The 16,862-nt window shown below is 41.5% G+C and overlaps 1 non-coding gene across 1 annotated transcript; it reads right to left on the bottom strand.

Annotated features, from left to right (window-relative positions):
• Positions 1-13,978: 13,978 nt before the first annotated feature.
• Trnar-acg (transfer RNA arginine (anticodon ACG)) lies at positions 13,979-14,051 on the bottom strand. Its single transcript has one exon. It is a non-coding gene; the product is annotated as a tRNA-Arg (tRNA).
• Between the last annotated feature and the right edge of the window lie 2,811 nt (positions 14,052-16,862).

The raw sequence follows: 16,862 nt of genomic DNA, 5'->3' as shown, positions 1-16,862 counted from the left end.
ACTCTTGCCCCACAATTCGAACTTTTGCCCCACTATGTGTAAAATATGATTTCCAAATCTTTTTTGCAAAAAGTTATACATGCTAAAATATACCTAGTTACGCCCCAAAATAAAATATCGAATTCGATTTCATTACAATTCCATTCCATGCGTTGGAAGTAGCATCGCATATTACAATTTTTTGATCAAAAACCAACATTTTGTCATAACTTTTCGAAATATTGATCAATTTTCATAATTTTTGGAGTGAAAGACTCTTTTTCAAAAAGGCTTCGAACAACCTTGACACCCGAAAGATATAACTTGAATTAAGCTCAAAAACTTGAAAAGAAACTCTTGCCCCACTCGAACTTTTGCCCCACTTTACTCTATTAAAGAACCTAGGCGTTGCTTGTGTCCACCTATTTACTGACCAGATTACAAAGAGTATAACCACCGTCGGTGGTATAACGCAAAATAGTTGGCGCGCTAATCTGTTTCCTTCTTTAAGAGTCAGTGAAGTGTACTGGTGCTTATATTAGAGTGAACAGAAGGAACAGAGGCTTTCCCCAAGTATTTATATTTAATTAAAACTAATAGTAATACGATTCACACAGATAAACAATTTATTGCTGCTGTTAATGGATAACAAAAAAAAATATGTATTCTAATGATAATAACTTTTGGCGGCCTCAAAAACAGGTTGAGACTTGGGTCAAACGTCTGAACTCGCTAATTCATGATGCGGGAAGGGATCTGCCAGAAGCAGTTCACGAACTGTCACCACCCCACTTGTTTGTATGTCCAATCTTCGATCCATCGATCCAAAGTTCGATCCAAAGCCGATTTATTCAAATGCTGAAAAATGTGAAAATTAGCGCATTTTCGTTTTGTATATATACATTAATCAAATACCTAACTGAACTCCAACCTCAACCGCAAGTGAGAAAGCTTCGGTGTCAATAAAGATTTTCAGCTGACAACAACACAACGTTGTTGGTTACTAGGCCAACCACCGTAGGATCCTAGCTACCACCATATATGTTTGCTAGCTCTCGTAACGCTTTTCTTCATTCTGCTAGTGTGAGGATTTGATAAATGATTTGCATCAATGGTCCACTGCACGAATTTATTCTGGCCTGCTTACTCTCACACGAAATTTGACGTTTGAGCGGTGTCGGCACCTCTCAAACGTCAAATTTCGTGTGAGAGTAAGCAGGCCAGGATAAATTCGTGCAGTGGACCATGATGCAGTATTTTCATCGAAATGATAGGCACAAGTCATGGCAATGCTGATTTGAAAAATAAGGAGCGCGCATTCTCCTGCTCCTAGTTTTTTGGATCAATGCAATGCAATACAAAGGAAATTTTGAAGACTGGCTATATGTACCTTGGACAAACGTTGAGATCATTTTCTTCTTCTTTTTCTTTTTGACGTAACGTCCCAACTGGAATAAAGCCTGCTTCTTAGCTTATTGCTCTATGAGCATTTCCACACACTGCGAGCTTTCTTTGCTAATGGCCATTTTTGGATGAGTATACCTTGTGGCAGGCACGAATATACTCTAAGCCCAAAAAGTCGAGGAAACTTTCTTTACGAAAAGACTCTGGAACGACTGGAGATTAAATCAGTCACTCTCAGTACTCGTCATCCTCACAATAAACACACTTGAGCGGTGCTTTAAACGCATACCATCCACATGTCTCTCCCGTCATGTTGTGAGGTTTGTTGCAGTCTTTGGTATAGAGTGACAATGGTTATTATCGGCATGTTTGTTCTCTTAGACATGGGGGGTTTTTAACGAACAAATTTCTTAAAACTTGGTTGTATAATTCAGCTTGGTTGGGTAGGATTTGAGGCCAACTCTTAATTCAACAGATTTCAAAAAAAAAACCAAGATAAAGAGAACAAAACTGCCGTAAATACACAATTTCCTCTATATAGCCTCACATGTAGCCGAAGTTTGGCAATTATCAGCAGTGACCGGAAATTTCTCACAAAACTAAGCAGATGGCAGGCGGAATGCAGCTGCCGACAGGGAACACTCACCTGCAAAGAGTTACTTTCACTTGCTATTTTCTCAGCTCAGAAGCTTGCTATTGAGAAACGGTGTAAAGAGAACTTCTTACTCGTAGTTTTTACTAAAAGTTGGCCGGTTAAAGCAATGGTCGCACACGTACACCATGAAAGCGACTCTCCACGAGGTGAGTGTAGTTTACTTGCATGCTTCTGAGTTGACAAAAAAGCAAGTGATTGTATCTCTTTGCGAGTGAGTAATCCCATCCCTGGTTGCCGGTAGTCCAGTACCTGGAAAAGAGGTAGATAAGGTTTGTTAAAGCGACGCCAGCCATCCATGATCACTTCACAGATCAAAGATTCACCAGTGACTCTCCCCGAGATCTCGATCTGGTCGTTCGGATGCCAAAATCTTATTAGCCTGTTTCCGATCACCTACAGTGACCCGCGATGTACTTGCACCAATCATGTCAATGGCGATATAGAAGAAAATCGCTCAGTGAGATCCATACTGATTTGAATGATGTTCCAATGTTTGGCTTTTGAATCGAACGAAAACAACATACGACCCGCCAAAGTCGGGAAGGTAGCCCTTGAGACGGGAAAGCGTCGAAGCTGAGTTACTGCTGCTGTACCGTCTTACCCCACTGGTTCGACACGTTTTATTACGACACTTTTTAATTCGTACCCCGCTTATTCGGCATTTATTTATTTATGTATTATATATCTTTATCTGACCTACTCGGGTCTTAATGAAGTGTGGCTGGGAAAAGCCTCAATCAGGCAAAAAAAAAACCCGCATCTTTTCACACAAACAACATGTTAAAACAATATAATCACAGAATAAAATTAATTAAAGCTAACATTTTAAAACAAAAAATCTTACGAAGTACATCAATTAAAATCAAATTGTTCAAATACATTATTAAAGTTTAAAATCATAAACCTAATTGGATCATGCTGTCCACATCGATTGTTACGAGGATCTAAGTGGAGGAAATTGCGGCATCGTAGAGGTCTTTCTGGAGCATATATTGGAAGCTCGGACAGTAAAGATGGAGCATCAATCTCGCCGTTCAAAAGTTTTCCTATGAAGCTGAACTGCATCGACGACCTCCTTTTCGCTAAAGTATCCAACCCCAAAAGCATACACCAGTGCTCTTATGGCGGAAGATGAACAGCGTCACGCCAGGGCAGGCTTCGAAGAGCTAATCGCAAAAATTTTCGTTGCACAGCTTCAAAACGGTCAATCCAATTCTGACTATACGGGCACCAAACTACTACTGCCGATTCCAAGATGGAGCGAACTAAAGCACAGTATAGAGATTTAAGGCACAAAGGATCTCGGAACCCATCAGCAATCTTGAAAATGAAGCCTAGATGTTTATTCGCTCTAGAAAGCACATCATCGTAGTGCGGCCTGAAAGTCATCTCCGTATCCAGTATCACTCCAAGATCCTTGATTTCCTTTTTGCGTTCCAGCGTTTCACCTGATAATGAATAGTCAAATCAGATAGGATTCCGTTTCCTGCAAAAAGTAATTTCAAAGCATTTTGCCACGAAAGCTATAAACCATTTCGCCTGCTCCAGCATTCAAAAGAGCTTAACGCTTCCTGTAGTCTTCAATACAGGTGATCACGATGAAAATCTTCACGTCGTCCGCATATTTAGAAAATACGTGGGCGTAACATCAACGCTCGAGAAGGCAGCCTTGAAGTGTCGCGCAAAAAGGTTGCATTTTCCAGCAGCAGTCTCCACAGACGAATCCCCATAACGCATGACAGTCGGTAGTCCATCTACCATATGTCGAATGAAAAGTGTTCAAATGTCACAGCGATGTACATTGTAAGTGCAAAGCAGTTTGATATTACGCTTATACTCGCACCCGCAGCAGCTCCTCTTGCAACCGCTAACTCCGGAAGTTCTGAGTTGGTGGTTTTCGACATTCAAACCGCCTGTAGTCAAACCGGAATGAACTGAGAATGACAAAAATCGTAGAAAGAACGAGCTTTTTATTCGCACCACCACAAAATCTGTTGAAATTATGTTTCATAACAAATCCGGAAATCAAAACAAAAACAAAAATATGGTCCAAATGCCTGTGCCCCATCCCGGAAGCAAAAAGGCCCATGGAGTGACAAAATTTCTTAGCTATGTCACTCCCAACGTTGGTGTTAAAAATCACTTACACTCACATCAACACATCAACACGATCAACTCAAATACACTTACACAATCTGAATCTTGCCGCATCACTCGCTTATAGTGAATCCCCAATCAACCCTTTTCAAATATCCAAAACCTTGACACCTATGGGGGCGCCGGTGAGTCGCTGGCCTTTCATAAAGTAGGTGTCATATCATCACATCCTTTCCTATCCTCGTAACGGAGAAGATGGGCGTGGCCGGCAATGGAAGTTTTCATGTCTTTTTTTACTTCAACCTCTAATTGGATTACTATTCCTTCCCAAATAGCATTTCATAAGCAATTAGAATAGGAGTATTAAAGTTTTAACATGACAACTTTCAGTATGCAATCTACGAATTACTCCGTTACAACGCAACGCAACGCAACGCAACGCAAATCCGGAAATCAAAACAAAAACAAAAATAGAGTTGCGAAATTACAATGAGCATGGTGGTGTAGGGTGACCAATTTGTCGAATTTAAAGTTTACCCCGGTTATTCGACAACAGTCGGTGTCGTATCAGCGGGGTAATACGGCACATTGAAGAAGTACCAAATTGAAACCTAGATATTGAAGAAAGTCTATCGTTTGGTGTCTTTTATCGTAAGGTACTACGAAAACTTCTCGGTGGCAAAAAGAACAACGGCATCTGGTGACATCGCATGAATCAAGAGCTTCACAAAGTGTATACACATAAGGATATTTTACGGGGATTTTCGGCTTCCAATCTTCGCGTAATCATAAACGGATACATCCGTTTATCCGGTATCCGAATAAAATCGTGTATCTCGTTATAGTAAATGGATGACGTGCGACTATGTTCAACACATTCTAACACACGATTAAACGGAGTGATTATCTGTAAGAATTTGTAAAATTATGTTGTTAAATGTTGTACTAAATTGTCCATTTGTAGATCGTTCGAAAAAGGCTCAATACATGTAGCCGAAACGTCAGGTGTAGAGCATAAATCCGTTTATGATTACGCGAAGACTGGAAGCCGAAAATCCCCGTAACATAACCACAATCACAGTCGATCCCCATACATAAGGATATTGCCAAGCTAATAAAACACGGCCGCAACCAGGGATGCCATATATATCTATTATACAGATTTTTGAACGCCCGTACAGGTTTCGTTTTATATGAAGTACAGATTTTTAAGCTAGAGGGGTCATTTTATTTTTGTATGGGATACAGACTTTTCTCACAAATTTTGTATGGGACACAGATGTTTGAAAAGAGTGATACAGATTTTTCAAAAAATCATCTGGCATCCCTGGCCGCAACAATGCCTGAGGAACATCAAGCAAAGATAATATTCGGTAAATAACCAAGGACTCAAGGAGAAGCCAGCGCACCATGGTAGGCCACGCACAATATAGCTGTTTGCGATTGAAGATGATCCTAAGATCCTAAGTGATCTGAGGCAAAGGCACTCAACTTCCAGGATGAAGTATGTGTCCCCGAGTCTAGCGGAGAAGGATGCTTCATTTGGCGTGGATTTAACGAAGCAAATTGTAGACTACCCTGTATTCTGATTCTGATAAAACAATAAAAAAGTAATAAATGGATCCGCCAATAAGTGCATTAGTCCTGAACCATTCTTTAGTATTACAAACGAGTAATTAAATATGCTGCACATAACTGCATATTTGTAACATTTGCAAATAATTAATTCCAGGGATTATCTCCAAATCATCGGTACTTTCATCCACCCAAATAAACTTTACAAGTTTGTTCCACAAAATGTAAAATAAATACAAAGTCGTTAAGTCTCATTATCAAATATTTGCGAATATAACCGCATAACAGTCACACTGGCCTCAAAGAGTATCATCAATCATATTTTGGTCTAATTATTTTTTTATTAGTCACTTAGCATACAAGAAAAACTGTAGAAGATTTCATTGCAAAAGGATTAGTTTGGATTTTTTGTATTTTTTTTTTTTTAATTTCGACCATTTTTCTATACTAGAGCAAGTTGCAAACTTTGAGGTCCATTTTCTGCAATGACTACTTGTTGGGCTTATATACCAATCCTTCAAGGGTTAATTCCCGCACGCAAAAAAATCCGTTCCGATATACGTGCACTTCCAGTCACGGCAACGAGAACTATGCATAGCAACCATAACAACAATAAGAAATGTACACCGTGAACTAGGTGTCACGTTCTCTAGAACGCCCATATTGATAGCTGGAACTAGTTCCAGTTCACGGTGTATATTTGTTTGTTCACGTTTATCAGAACGGATTTTTTCGCGTGCGCGATTATAACCACCGCCGAGTAAAACACAGGACTTTGATGTTCTAGTAATGCGGTAGATTATAATTTACCTGATAGGAGATGAAGATGGTTTCATACATAATTTGTTAGTTTTAGTTGTTCACTGAACGTTAGTTAACAATCTGTTTCGTTTGCATGATCATGTATATGTCTTGTCTATAGTAAATGTCTAGTTGACTTACGTTTAGTCCCTTTCGGTCAGTTCATGTATTCTTCGGTGTCGGTCTTTGTAACGGTTCAATGTGCTACATAATAAATATGTTTCAGTAATTGGGAAATGTATACTCATGCCTGCTTACCGTTTGTGGACAATTTTGTAGTTCACTCTGCCACAGAAATAATTAGGGTTAACTACTGCTCAAGCCATGGATCTACCTAATATACAAATAGACTATACAATTGCAAATAGTTGCGAATCATTTAAGAAATTAACCTATAGATTACAATGTAGTTTAGTAAAGCACTTTCGCATATAGTTTAGATTTGAGTTCACTTATTTTTGCTTAATAACCCTAAATGGGGTCCATTGGACCCCAGGCGCCTTTCAGAGCTCGTCTTTGATGGAACACACTCATCGAGGTGACGAAACTGAGGCTATAAAGGTATCCCTTTTAGGGTTAATTATGATTACTATAACTGCAGTAGATTTTCTGCCAACTCCTTCGACTAGCTTTGTTGATATTCATTTACTCACCACACCAACTGATGATCGTTCGGATTACCTGTCATCCTATTCGAGTCGTTTGTGTGTGTGACCCAAGGTGGCCGAATGATAGGTGTGCGCTGGCAGCTTAGGGGATAGCCAACGCTACTTTTGTCAAATGTGACTGTTATGCAGTTATGGGTAGTATGGGACTGAATTAACCGAAAAACGAATAAGTTTCAACAAAACGAGTCTCAGCATCTACACCGGTCTAATACCTAGATACTGTCTCAACTAGGTAAAAAACACAGCTTCAGGGTGTATAAGAATAGTCCCATTCTTTATTGCATCACGGAACCTATCCTCAAAATAATTGGACAATGCTTAGGTCATTTTGACAAATCTAACATCAACAAGAAAAGGCCGTCATTAAGGTCGTAAAAAATGATTTTTGACATTGTCTTCCCAAGTAACAATTCCATTGCTGATTGGTTTTGTTTGATTTTTATTAGCGTTTTATTACAGCAATACAGTTTTATGACTACTTTTATGAAAACCATTGATGAAATGTTTTATAGTATACTTGAAGATAACCATAAATCCAGATTTTAAGAGTAAACAAAACTCTCCGATATGTAAACCTTCTGGCATTCATTACTACCACAATAAAACTATTCAAACTCTCAACAGATGGCGATCCGTTCCATTAGTAACGACATCTGTTGGTGGAAAAGCAGAAACAACGACACTGCTAGGTTTATTGCGGTCATCATAAAAGTAAACTTGTTTTCGTGTCAGTTTCGCTAATTGGTCGTCGCCATGTTGAAGAATTATCTGACGTGAATGGAAATAGTCAATTTTGCTCAAATAAGCAATAAATTGATAGTTTGCTACCATTTCCATAACATGGTCACATAAATAAACTCTCTCAGCTTTGTTTTCTTGTGATTCGAGATAGTTTTACTAAATTAATAAATTAATTTATTTCATTCCAAGATGATAATATTCACCATTTTCGAAGCGCATTAATTTCTGCAAACCCAATATTCACGGTAAAATTGAATGCGCATAAGCTTACCAACACAATAGTTATTAAAATATTACTTTGAAATGATCGTTTTATACTTACGAATGATGTATGCTCCTGAACTTTGCGTGCCATCGAAGAAGCTACTCTGCATTTTGAGCTGCCATAGTTTTCGTTGAAAAAAAAAAACAACAACAATCATCATAACCTCTTTTCAAGAATGGAAAGTTTTTCAACTAGGTTTCAAAACAGTTTTATTGGTACTCTTGATGTGGTTAGCAAAACCTTTCCGAGAGTGGTCCACTTAGCCGGAACATGCTCTTAAAGAGGTTACCAAGAGGTTTTGATGGTTAAATCAGTTTTATTGCAAGTTTAATAAAAATGGTCATGAAGATATCTTATATTTAGAGTCGAACAAAACTTAAAATGTTACTTGGGTTGCGTATGTGTCATATGCCAAAATTATTAGAGAAATGTCAAACATTTGAGTTGAGGTTAGGTAATGTGATGTAAAAAGGAATAAATAGGAAAAAAATAATGGCAAAACTTTTTTTTTGTAGTACCGTGTATCGAACAGAACACACGAGCGCCATGCCAGTTAGTAAGTAGATACCTAACCAATACCCCTCGGATTTATCACGGATTCATTTTTTTGCCATCGAATAGTTCCTGATGCTGAATGGCCCCGGATGAGCCGAGTGCAAGTGAGAACCCCCAATGGACTCATACCTACCACCGTACATATCAAACCGATAGTTTCGCGAGAAATGCGATTTACCGATTCAGTTGATGATGATGACGATGATGAGCGTGTAGGGTAGGTAGGAGGAACTGTTTCCCTCCCATATCACCAAGCTGTCCGCTATTTTGCACGGGTATCGACGACGGGTGTAGGAACGGTTTTGTCACGTCTCACGTGCAGCCGAGTCAAGCAGCAAGTTCACGTTTTTTGCACAAACAGCGTGACCAGCTGTGGCGGCCGCCCGGTCCAGAACGGACGGAAGGTGACTGCGGTGTGGGCTGGATTGGGTGAGTGGGTGATGGATGGGGTGGCCCAACGGCTATTGAAGCGCGTGCAAGCCGGAGCGTGCCTATTTGAATAACATCGGCGTCGGCGATGACGACGACGACGACGTGGGAGAGGCAGGTCGGGCTGGAACTTATCTAGGAAGAATGAAGCGGTGGCGGTACAGGTGCGATGGCAAAAGTCGTAATTGAGAGTCTTCCGAAGTTGCTGATTCTTTTTTTGTTGCTGCCTTTTCAAATATCAGATGACCGGTCAAGGCGAAGCCATTAAAAATCTGAAGCAATTGAAGCATCTTTTTGCTTCACTCTGTTTCGACTCTATGAATGCCAGTCACGTGAATTGCGTTGTAAAGATCGGGATGATGTATAATGTGATTATTGCGCAATTTTTACGGACTAAACTAAGGATACCGTTGCATGTTGCTCGTGGGATTTTCTCCGGAAGTAGTGTTACAATTCTCAGGTCACTTGACATACCACACACATGCAAAATAGGAACAATAAAAATCTTCTTTGCCGGCTATGTTGCCAGCCTTTTCTAGCTCATGTTAGATATGTCAAATGACCTAAGAAATACCTGAGAATACAAAGGTACATCCTCCACAGACTTTCGTTTCTATTAAGGTTCATTGACGAACATACATCTATCTACAACGTATAAAAATGAATTTCTGTCTGTCTGTCTGAGCAGTCTGAGCCCTTAAAAATTTGTTTGTGAGTGTTATGAAGGTTTGCTTCTGCAAGCTTGAGCGTCTGTTCTCCAGGAGGAGCGGCTCACAACAGCTTCTGATCCCCATGTTAGGGGCGGCTAATCAACGTCCGAGTGCCAGGGAAAAAAACATTGTAACGGAAGATAAGCAACAGAATAATACGAATCGAAACCAACATCAACGACCCCAGCGAACAAAGAGGACTTGCGATTGGAAACTCGGTACGTGGAACTGCCGATCTCTCAACTTCATTGGAAGCACCCGCATACTCGTCGATCTACTGAAGGACCGCGCGTTCGGCATCGTAGCGCTGCAGGATGTGTGTTGGATCTAACAGAGCTGCGGCAACACACGCGAGCTGGGAACAGCTTTCATCGTGATGGGTGATATGCAGAGGCGCGTGATCGGTTGGTGGCCGATCGACGAAAGAATGTGCAGGTTGAGGATCAAGGGCTGATTCTTCAGCTTCAGCATAATAAACGTACACAGCCCACACTCCAGAAGCAATGATGATGATAGAGACGCATTTTATGCGCAGCTCGAACGCGAGTACGATCGCTGCCCAAGCCACGACGTCAAGATCATCATAGGAGATTTAAACGCTCAGGTAGGCTAGAAGGAGGAATTCAAACCGACGATTGGTAAGTTCAGCGCCCACCAGCAGACGAACGAAAACGGCCTACGACTCATTGATTTCGCCGCCTCCAAAAATATGGCCATACGTGGCACCTTTTTCCAACACAGCCTCCCTCATCGCTACACCTGGAGATCAGCACAGCAGACGGAATCGCAAATCGACCACGTTCTGATTGACGGACGGCACTTCTCCGACATTATCGACGTCAGGACCTATCGTGGCGCCAACATCGACTCCGACCACTATCTGGTGATGGTCAAACTGTGCCCAAAACTCTCCGTCATCAACAAGGTACGGTACCGGCGACCGCCACGGTACAACGTAGAGCGACGGAAACAACCGGATGTCGCCTCAGCATACGCGCAGAATCTCGAGGTCGCGTTGCCAGACGAGAGCGAGCTTGATGAGGCCCCTCTAGAGGACTGCTGGAGTACAGTGAATGCAGCCATCAACGACGCAGCCGAGAGCACCATCGGGTACGTGGAACGGAATCGACGGAACGAATGGTTCGACGAAGAGTGCAGAACGGTTTTGGAGGAGAAGAATGTAGCGAGGGGGGGTAATGCTGCAGCAAGGGACTCGACAGAACGTGGAACGTTACAAACAGAAGCGGAAACAGCAGACTCGCCTCTTTCGGGAGAAAAAGCGCCGCCTGGAAGAAGTGGAATGCGAAGAAATGGTTCTGCAGTGCCGTTCTAAAAAAACACGGAAGTTCTATCAGAAGCTCTTCGCAGCCCGCAACGGCTTCGTGCCGCGAGCCGAAATATGCAGGGATAAAGACGGAGGCCTCTTGACGGACGGACGTGAGGTGACGCAAAGGTCGATCATCACCTGAACGGCGTGGAGAACGTAGGCACGGGAGCACACGGCAACGGAGGAAACGACGACGCCAGTGCAGCGGAGGACGGAAATGAACCAACTCTCACGCTGAGGAAAGTTAAGGATGCCATTCACCAGCTCAAAACCAACAAGGATGGTATCGCAGCTGAACTCATCAAGATGGGCCCAGGAAAGTTGGCCACCTGTCTGCATCGGCTGATAGTCAGGATCTGGGAAACCGAACAGCTACCGGAGGAGTGGAAGGAAGGGGTAATCTGCCCCATTCACGAGGAAGGCGACCATTTGGAATGTGAGAACTTCAGGGCGATCTCTATTTTGAATGTTGTCTACAAAGTGCTATCCCATATCATCTTCCGTCGTCTGTCACCTAAAACGAATGAGTTCATGGGAAGTTATCAAGCCGGCTTCATCGACGGCCGGTCGACAACGGGCCAGATCTCTACCGTACGGCAAATCCTCCAGAAATGCCGTGAATTCCAGGTCCCAACGCATCACCTGTTCATCGACTTCAAAGCGGCATACGACAGTATCGACCGCGCAGAGCTATGGAGAATCATTGACGAAAACGGCTTTCCTGGGAAGCTGACTAGACTGATTAAAGCAACGATGGAAGTTGCAAAACTGCGTAAGGGTTTCGGGTGAACTATCCAGTTCATTCGAATCTCGTCGGGTACTGCGACAAAGTGATGGACTCTCATGCCTAATTGCTCACTTTTCAACATCGCTCTAGAAGGTGTGATGCGACGAGCCGGGCTCAACAGCCGGGGAACGATTTTCACAAAATCTGGTCAATTTGTGTGCTTTGCGGACGACATGGACATTATTGCCAGAACATTTGGAACGGTGGCAGAGCTGTACACCCGCCTGAAACGCGAAGCAGCAAAGGTCGGACTGGTGGTGAATGCCTCAAAAACAAAGTACATGCCGGTAGACGGAACCTTACACGACCGGATTCGTCTGGGTAGTAGTGTTACGATAGACGGGGATACTTTAGAGGTGGTGGAGGAATTCGTCTACCTCGGATCCTTACTGACGGCTGACAACAACGTGAGCCATGAAATTCGGAGGCGCATCATCAGCGGAAGTCGGGCCTACTACGGGCTCCAGAAGAAACTGCGGTCGAAAAAGATTCACCCACGCACCAAATGCACCATGTACAAAACGCTAATAAGACCGGTGGTCCTCTACGGGCACGAGACAAGGACCATGCTCGAGGAGGACCTGCAAGCACTCGGAGTTTTCGAGCGACGCGTGCTAAGGACGATCTTCGGCGGTGTGCAGGAGAACGGTGTGTGACGGAGAAGGATGAACCACGAGCTCGCTGCACTTAATGGCGAATCCAGCATCCAGAAGGTGGCCAAAGCCGGAAGGATACGGTGGGCAGGGCATGTTGCAAGAATGCCGGACAACAACCCTGCAAAGCTGGTGTTTGCTACTGACCCGGTTGACACAAGAAGGCGTGGAGCGTGCTCTCTGCACGAGTATTGTGGCGATCTATTTTTGATTATGTCTTGTATTAACCCTAAAAGGGATACCTGGGTTCCATTGGACCCCAGGCGCCTTTCAGAGCTCGTCTTTTATGGAACACACTCAGCGAGGTGACGAAACTGAGGCCATGAAGGTATCCCTTTTAGGGTTAACGATGTTGAACAAATAAATGTATGTATGTATTTTGGTCCATCAAGTATCAAGTAAGTACAGGCATTGAATGTACGAATATTTGGTTGCAGTGCTAATCAATTTGTATCAATGCTAATTATATCTTGCAAGTGATCCTGAACTGCATTTCCATCAGCCCTATGAGACTCACAAAACATAATAAAACCAGTTCTCTCACTTTAGTTCGCCGAAGTAAATATCCGACCAAAAACGGGAGAACAGCGAACAAGTTTCGCGTGTTACCAGCCACGTACGTCGGTATACTTACCCGAGAGCCGTGATTTAAATAAGCAAACATTCAAAGGTAAGGAGAACAAGCCGCCACAAGATCGTTGTCACTGCGAAACTCTGCAAACATTAACTTAGAAAAATATGATTGAATGTCGATATTCTGCATGTTCACAGTACATACATATCTTGGCTTCAGAGAGCAGAGATTTCTGAAGGTTGCTGCCACATCACTCATGCATGGCTAGCCAGAATCGTTTCTTCTTAGCTTGTGCTGATCGAACATTTCAGAACGTGACGCATGCTGTGCACAGGACGAATGAATCACTTCGGGAAAAACTACCTCTTCCGATGCTATCAAATTCTGAATAGGGTATAGAACGAAATGCAATGTTGATTCATCCACACCAAAAATGAGCATTTGTCATTCAGTGAGTGGTACAATTCTATTTGCAACGATAAACCGACAGTGATTCACCCATTGAAGGCGCATTGCACTTGTGATCATCGTCGGGGTTGGTTTTATCCATCCTTCGTTCTATGCAGCGGATCCTCAATGTGAGCGATGATGACGTACGGTACGACGACGTGTGCTGACTCATCTTGCTACAAATGTTTGAATGAACTCAAGTTTTATCAGTTGTTGGGTGATAACAGCTGATAATGGCTTATATATAACGACGAGACACAAGTTCCACACAGCAGTATCGTTCGACAAAAATTAAGAGAACAAAAAATCGATCCTGCCAGGAGTCGAACCTGGAATCTTCTGATCCGTAGTCAGACGCGTTATCCATTGCGCCACAGGACCTTGTTGATCAACTTTCCCTTACCGGAAATGTGATTATTTTGGCGTGAGTTCTGAGCAATGTCTTGCCTGATCCTGATCATTCTATTTTCCCATCAAATTGGCGAAGTTTGTTAAACATTTCAATTAATCAAATAATACGACAAGCAGATAGCTTGCTTGTTTCGTTTGAGTCGCCTGCGCATACACTTTGAAGCAAATCAACTTACAAGAGCAGCACACACATTGAAAACCACAAACAGCAGCCAGCGTGCCGAATCGAACCGGCCATCGCATCGGTTGAGCTGCCGCCACATGATTTCCCTTTTTTTATTTTGCTACAAAATTATACCTCCAACACGTGTTAGTGTGCTAGTTTGCGTTCGGTTTCCCGATTAGACCGTAGTAACAAAATATAAGGAGATTGTTCTATGTATTTTGCAGGGTGCTCCCATTTTTACCTTAAACAAAAATTGAAGCGCTGCTTCGTTTTTTATTTTTGCATTGTTTGTAAAAAAGTGAGAACGAATGAAAACAAAAAGAACGACAACAGAATTAATCGCTTTGTTTTCAAATATTGGAAACATTGAATTTGATTTATTAGAAAACAAAATTAAATTTCAATTTGCCGAGTTATTGTTAGAGTGGCGGGTAGTTGCCTCAGCCTAATTTGATCTGAAATTTTTTTTTTCATTTCCAACCACACGTAGATTATATATTCTCCGCCAATGCAAGTCAAAATGAAAATATCTTGTCTCAAATAATTTTAAACAAAGTTTGGTATGATTGAGAACAAATTTTGTTATTTCTTTCTGTTCAGGTTGTCTCGATGTGGTGCGAGTGTGTGAAATTGGTTTTGAAATGTTACTTCACCATCTTCTGTTTGGATCTGAGATCAGGTTTGGATGTGCCTATCTGCTTGGTCGTCTATCGTCCCCGCGTTTTGCGCACAGCCGGTTAAATATTGAACTTATGTTGTAAAGGAAGTTTGAAACACAGAAAGTGGTACTGCTCTGAAACGAATTTTACTAATGTAGGGTATGTGTTCCATCAGTAATCTCACGCTCCCATATTCATCCTATTCGAAAACTAGCGATTACGGCACCGATTAATTTCGTTCTTTTTGTTTTCATGCGTGCTCACTCCTAACAAAAAATACAAAAATAAGAAACAAAATAAACAACGCCTCAATCCTTTGTTTTTCGTAGGATGAAAATGGGAGCCACATGCTTAATAAGGGAACCAGTACCCTATTTCTAGTCTAGTCTAGTCTAGTCTACACATACACAGCCATTCATTGAAAGAATCCTGGAAAATGATAGATTCGACTAATTCTACCATTTTTCTTATCATTATTAATGCTTGCAGTACATCGGGAATGCATTACAAGCATTAAAGCGGCCAGGCCTACTGTGCAGTGCTATTGGTTTTATAAGATAGCTATGGAGTGGGGACATCTCGTACCAACCGCTCAGCATGTTTAAGGTAGCAAAATAAATGAAAATCGGCGGGGGTGACGATGCTTAGAAGGTTAATGTCACCCCTTGGTCCTTAGTTTCCTGGGATGGAACATAGGTATTTATTCAGTGTCCTGGCCCTATATGCCTAGGCTTAAGCACTCTCTGAAACGAAACAAAAGAAAATACAACAAATCCCTCCCATTTGCATGATAAACTTTATCATAAATCATATAATAATGTATATAATATAAAATAAAAATCAGACTGATCTCACCAAATTTCAGCCGAAAGTCGATTTCAATATCCTGTCACGTTCATCGGTCATCATCAATACCATAGCTTGACATAACACCATCATTTTCTTCAATAAAGCTTCAATTCGTTCACCTATTAACTGATTCATTCCCATTGCAATTTTCTTGGCCTAAACCTATAACAAGTCATGGTTTGACCACGCGTTAGATTCATGTTGAATACATGCACATTGAGAGCACTACCGTCGTTGGGGGTGAGAATGGGTCAAAAAACGATACTCAAAGATTGTTTGTTAAATAACACATGCAGTTGAAGTCGGAATAAATTTTTAATTGGTATATATACTCTTCTATGTATATGGTAATGATAGTTTAGCAAGAAAGAATCACATTCTATGAATTGTCTACTAAACTACAAATGATTGAAAATTGACCCAATCTCACACCTTAGAGGGGGTGAGAATGGGTCAAAGTATTCAAAGTCGCCTATTTATGAATACAAGTTAATTTTATTGATCATATAAAGTAAACCTACTCAAAATACAATGTAACCATGACGAATAAAAACTTAGGTAATTTTTAAAGATGATTAATCCACCTAAAAGGGCTAATACTATCGAAAAAATGGTTGAAATTTGACAAAATAAAGTTTGTATGTTGTATCTCCATTTTTAGCCACCATAATCATCCTCATTTAAAGTTTCAATTCCATGAGAGAAGTGGGGGGATTACAATGAGGGAGAGATGCATTAAAATATTTATTGAAAAAAAAACATGATATTTTTCGACATTCGCTCGTCTTTCGAAATTTTGTCATGTTACCGGTTTCATGGCCCCGGTATTTCCTGGACCTGGATGCCACTACCGTCTGGTAGTTTCACGATATTTCCTTAAAATTTAAAAAAAAAATGAGTGGAGAAGAAAAACGCTATCAAGTCTATTTTGTGGGCTTACGATATTGCTGTACACTAAAGATTAGCTGATGATCAGAGGAGCTGTCAAAACGCATGGGTTTATTGTTATAAATGATTTTAGGCACTAAACGTATGAACATACTCGCTTGACACTTCTTCGACAAATTTTTGAAAAAAAAAAGTGCTTTTATGAAGCACGGTAAACAT

The sequence above is a fragment of the Aedes albopictus genome, chromosome 3 (genome assembly GCF_035046485.1).
Source record: "Aedes albopictus strain Foshan chromosome 3, AalbF5, whole genome shotgun sequence".
In the NCBI taxonomy this organism is placed as follows: Eukaryota; Metazoa; Arthropoda; class Insecta; order Diptera; family Culicidae; genus Aedes; species Aedes albopictus.
Note: the sequence above shows the minus strand (reverse complement) of the source record. Positions and strands in the feature narration are given on the sequence as shown.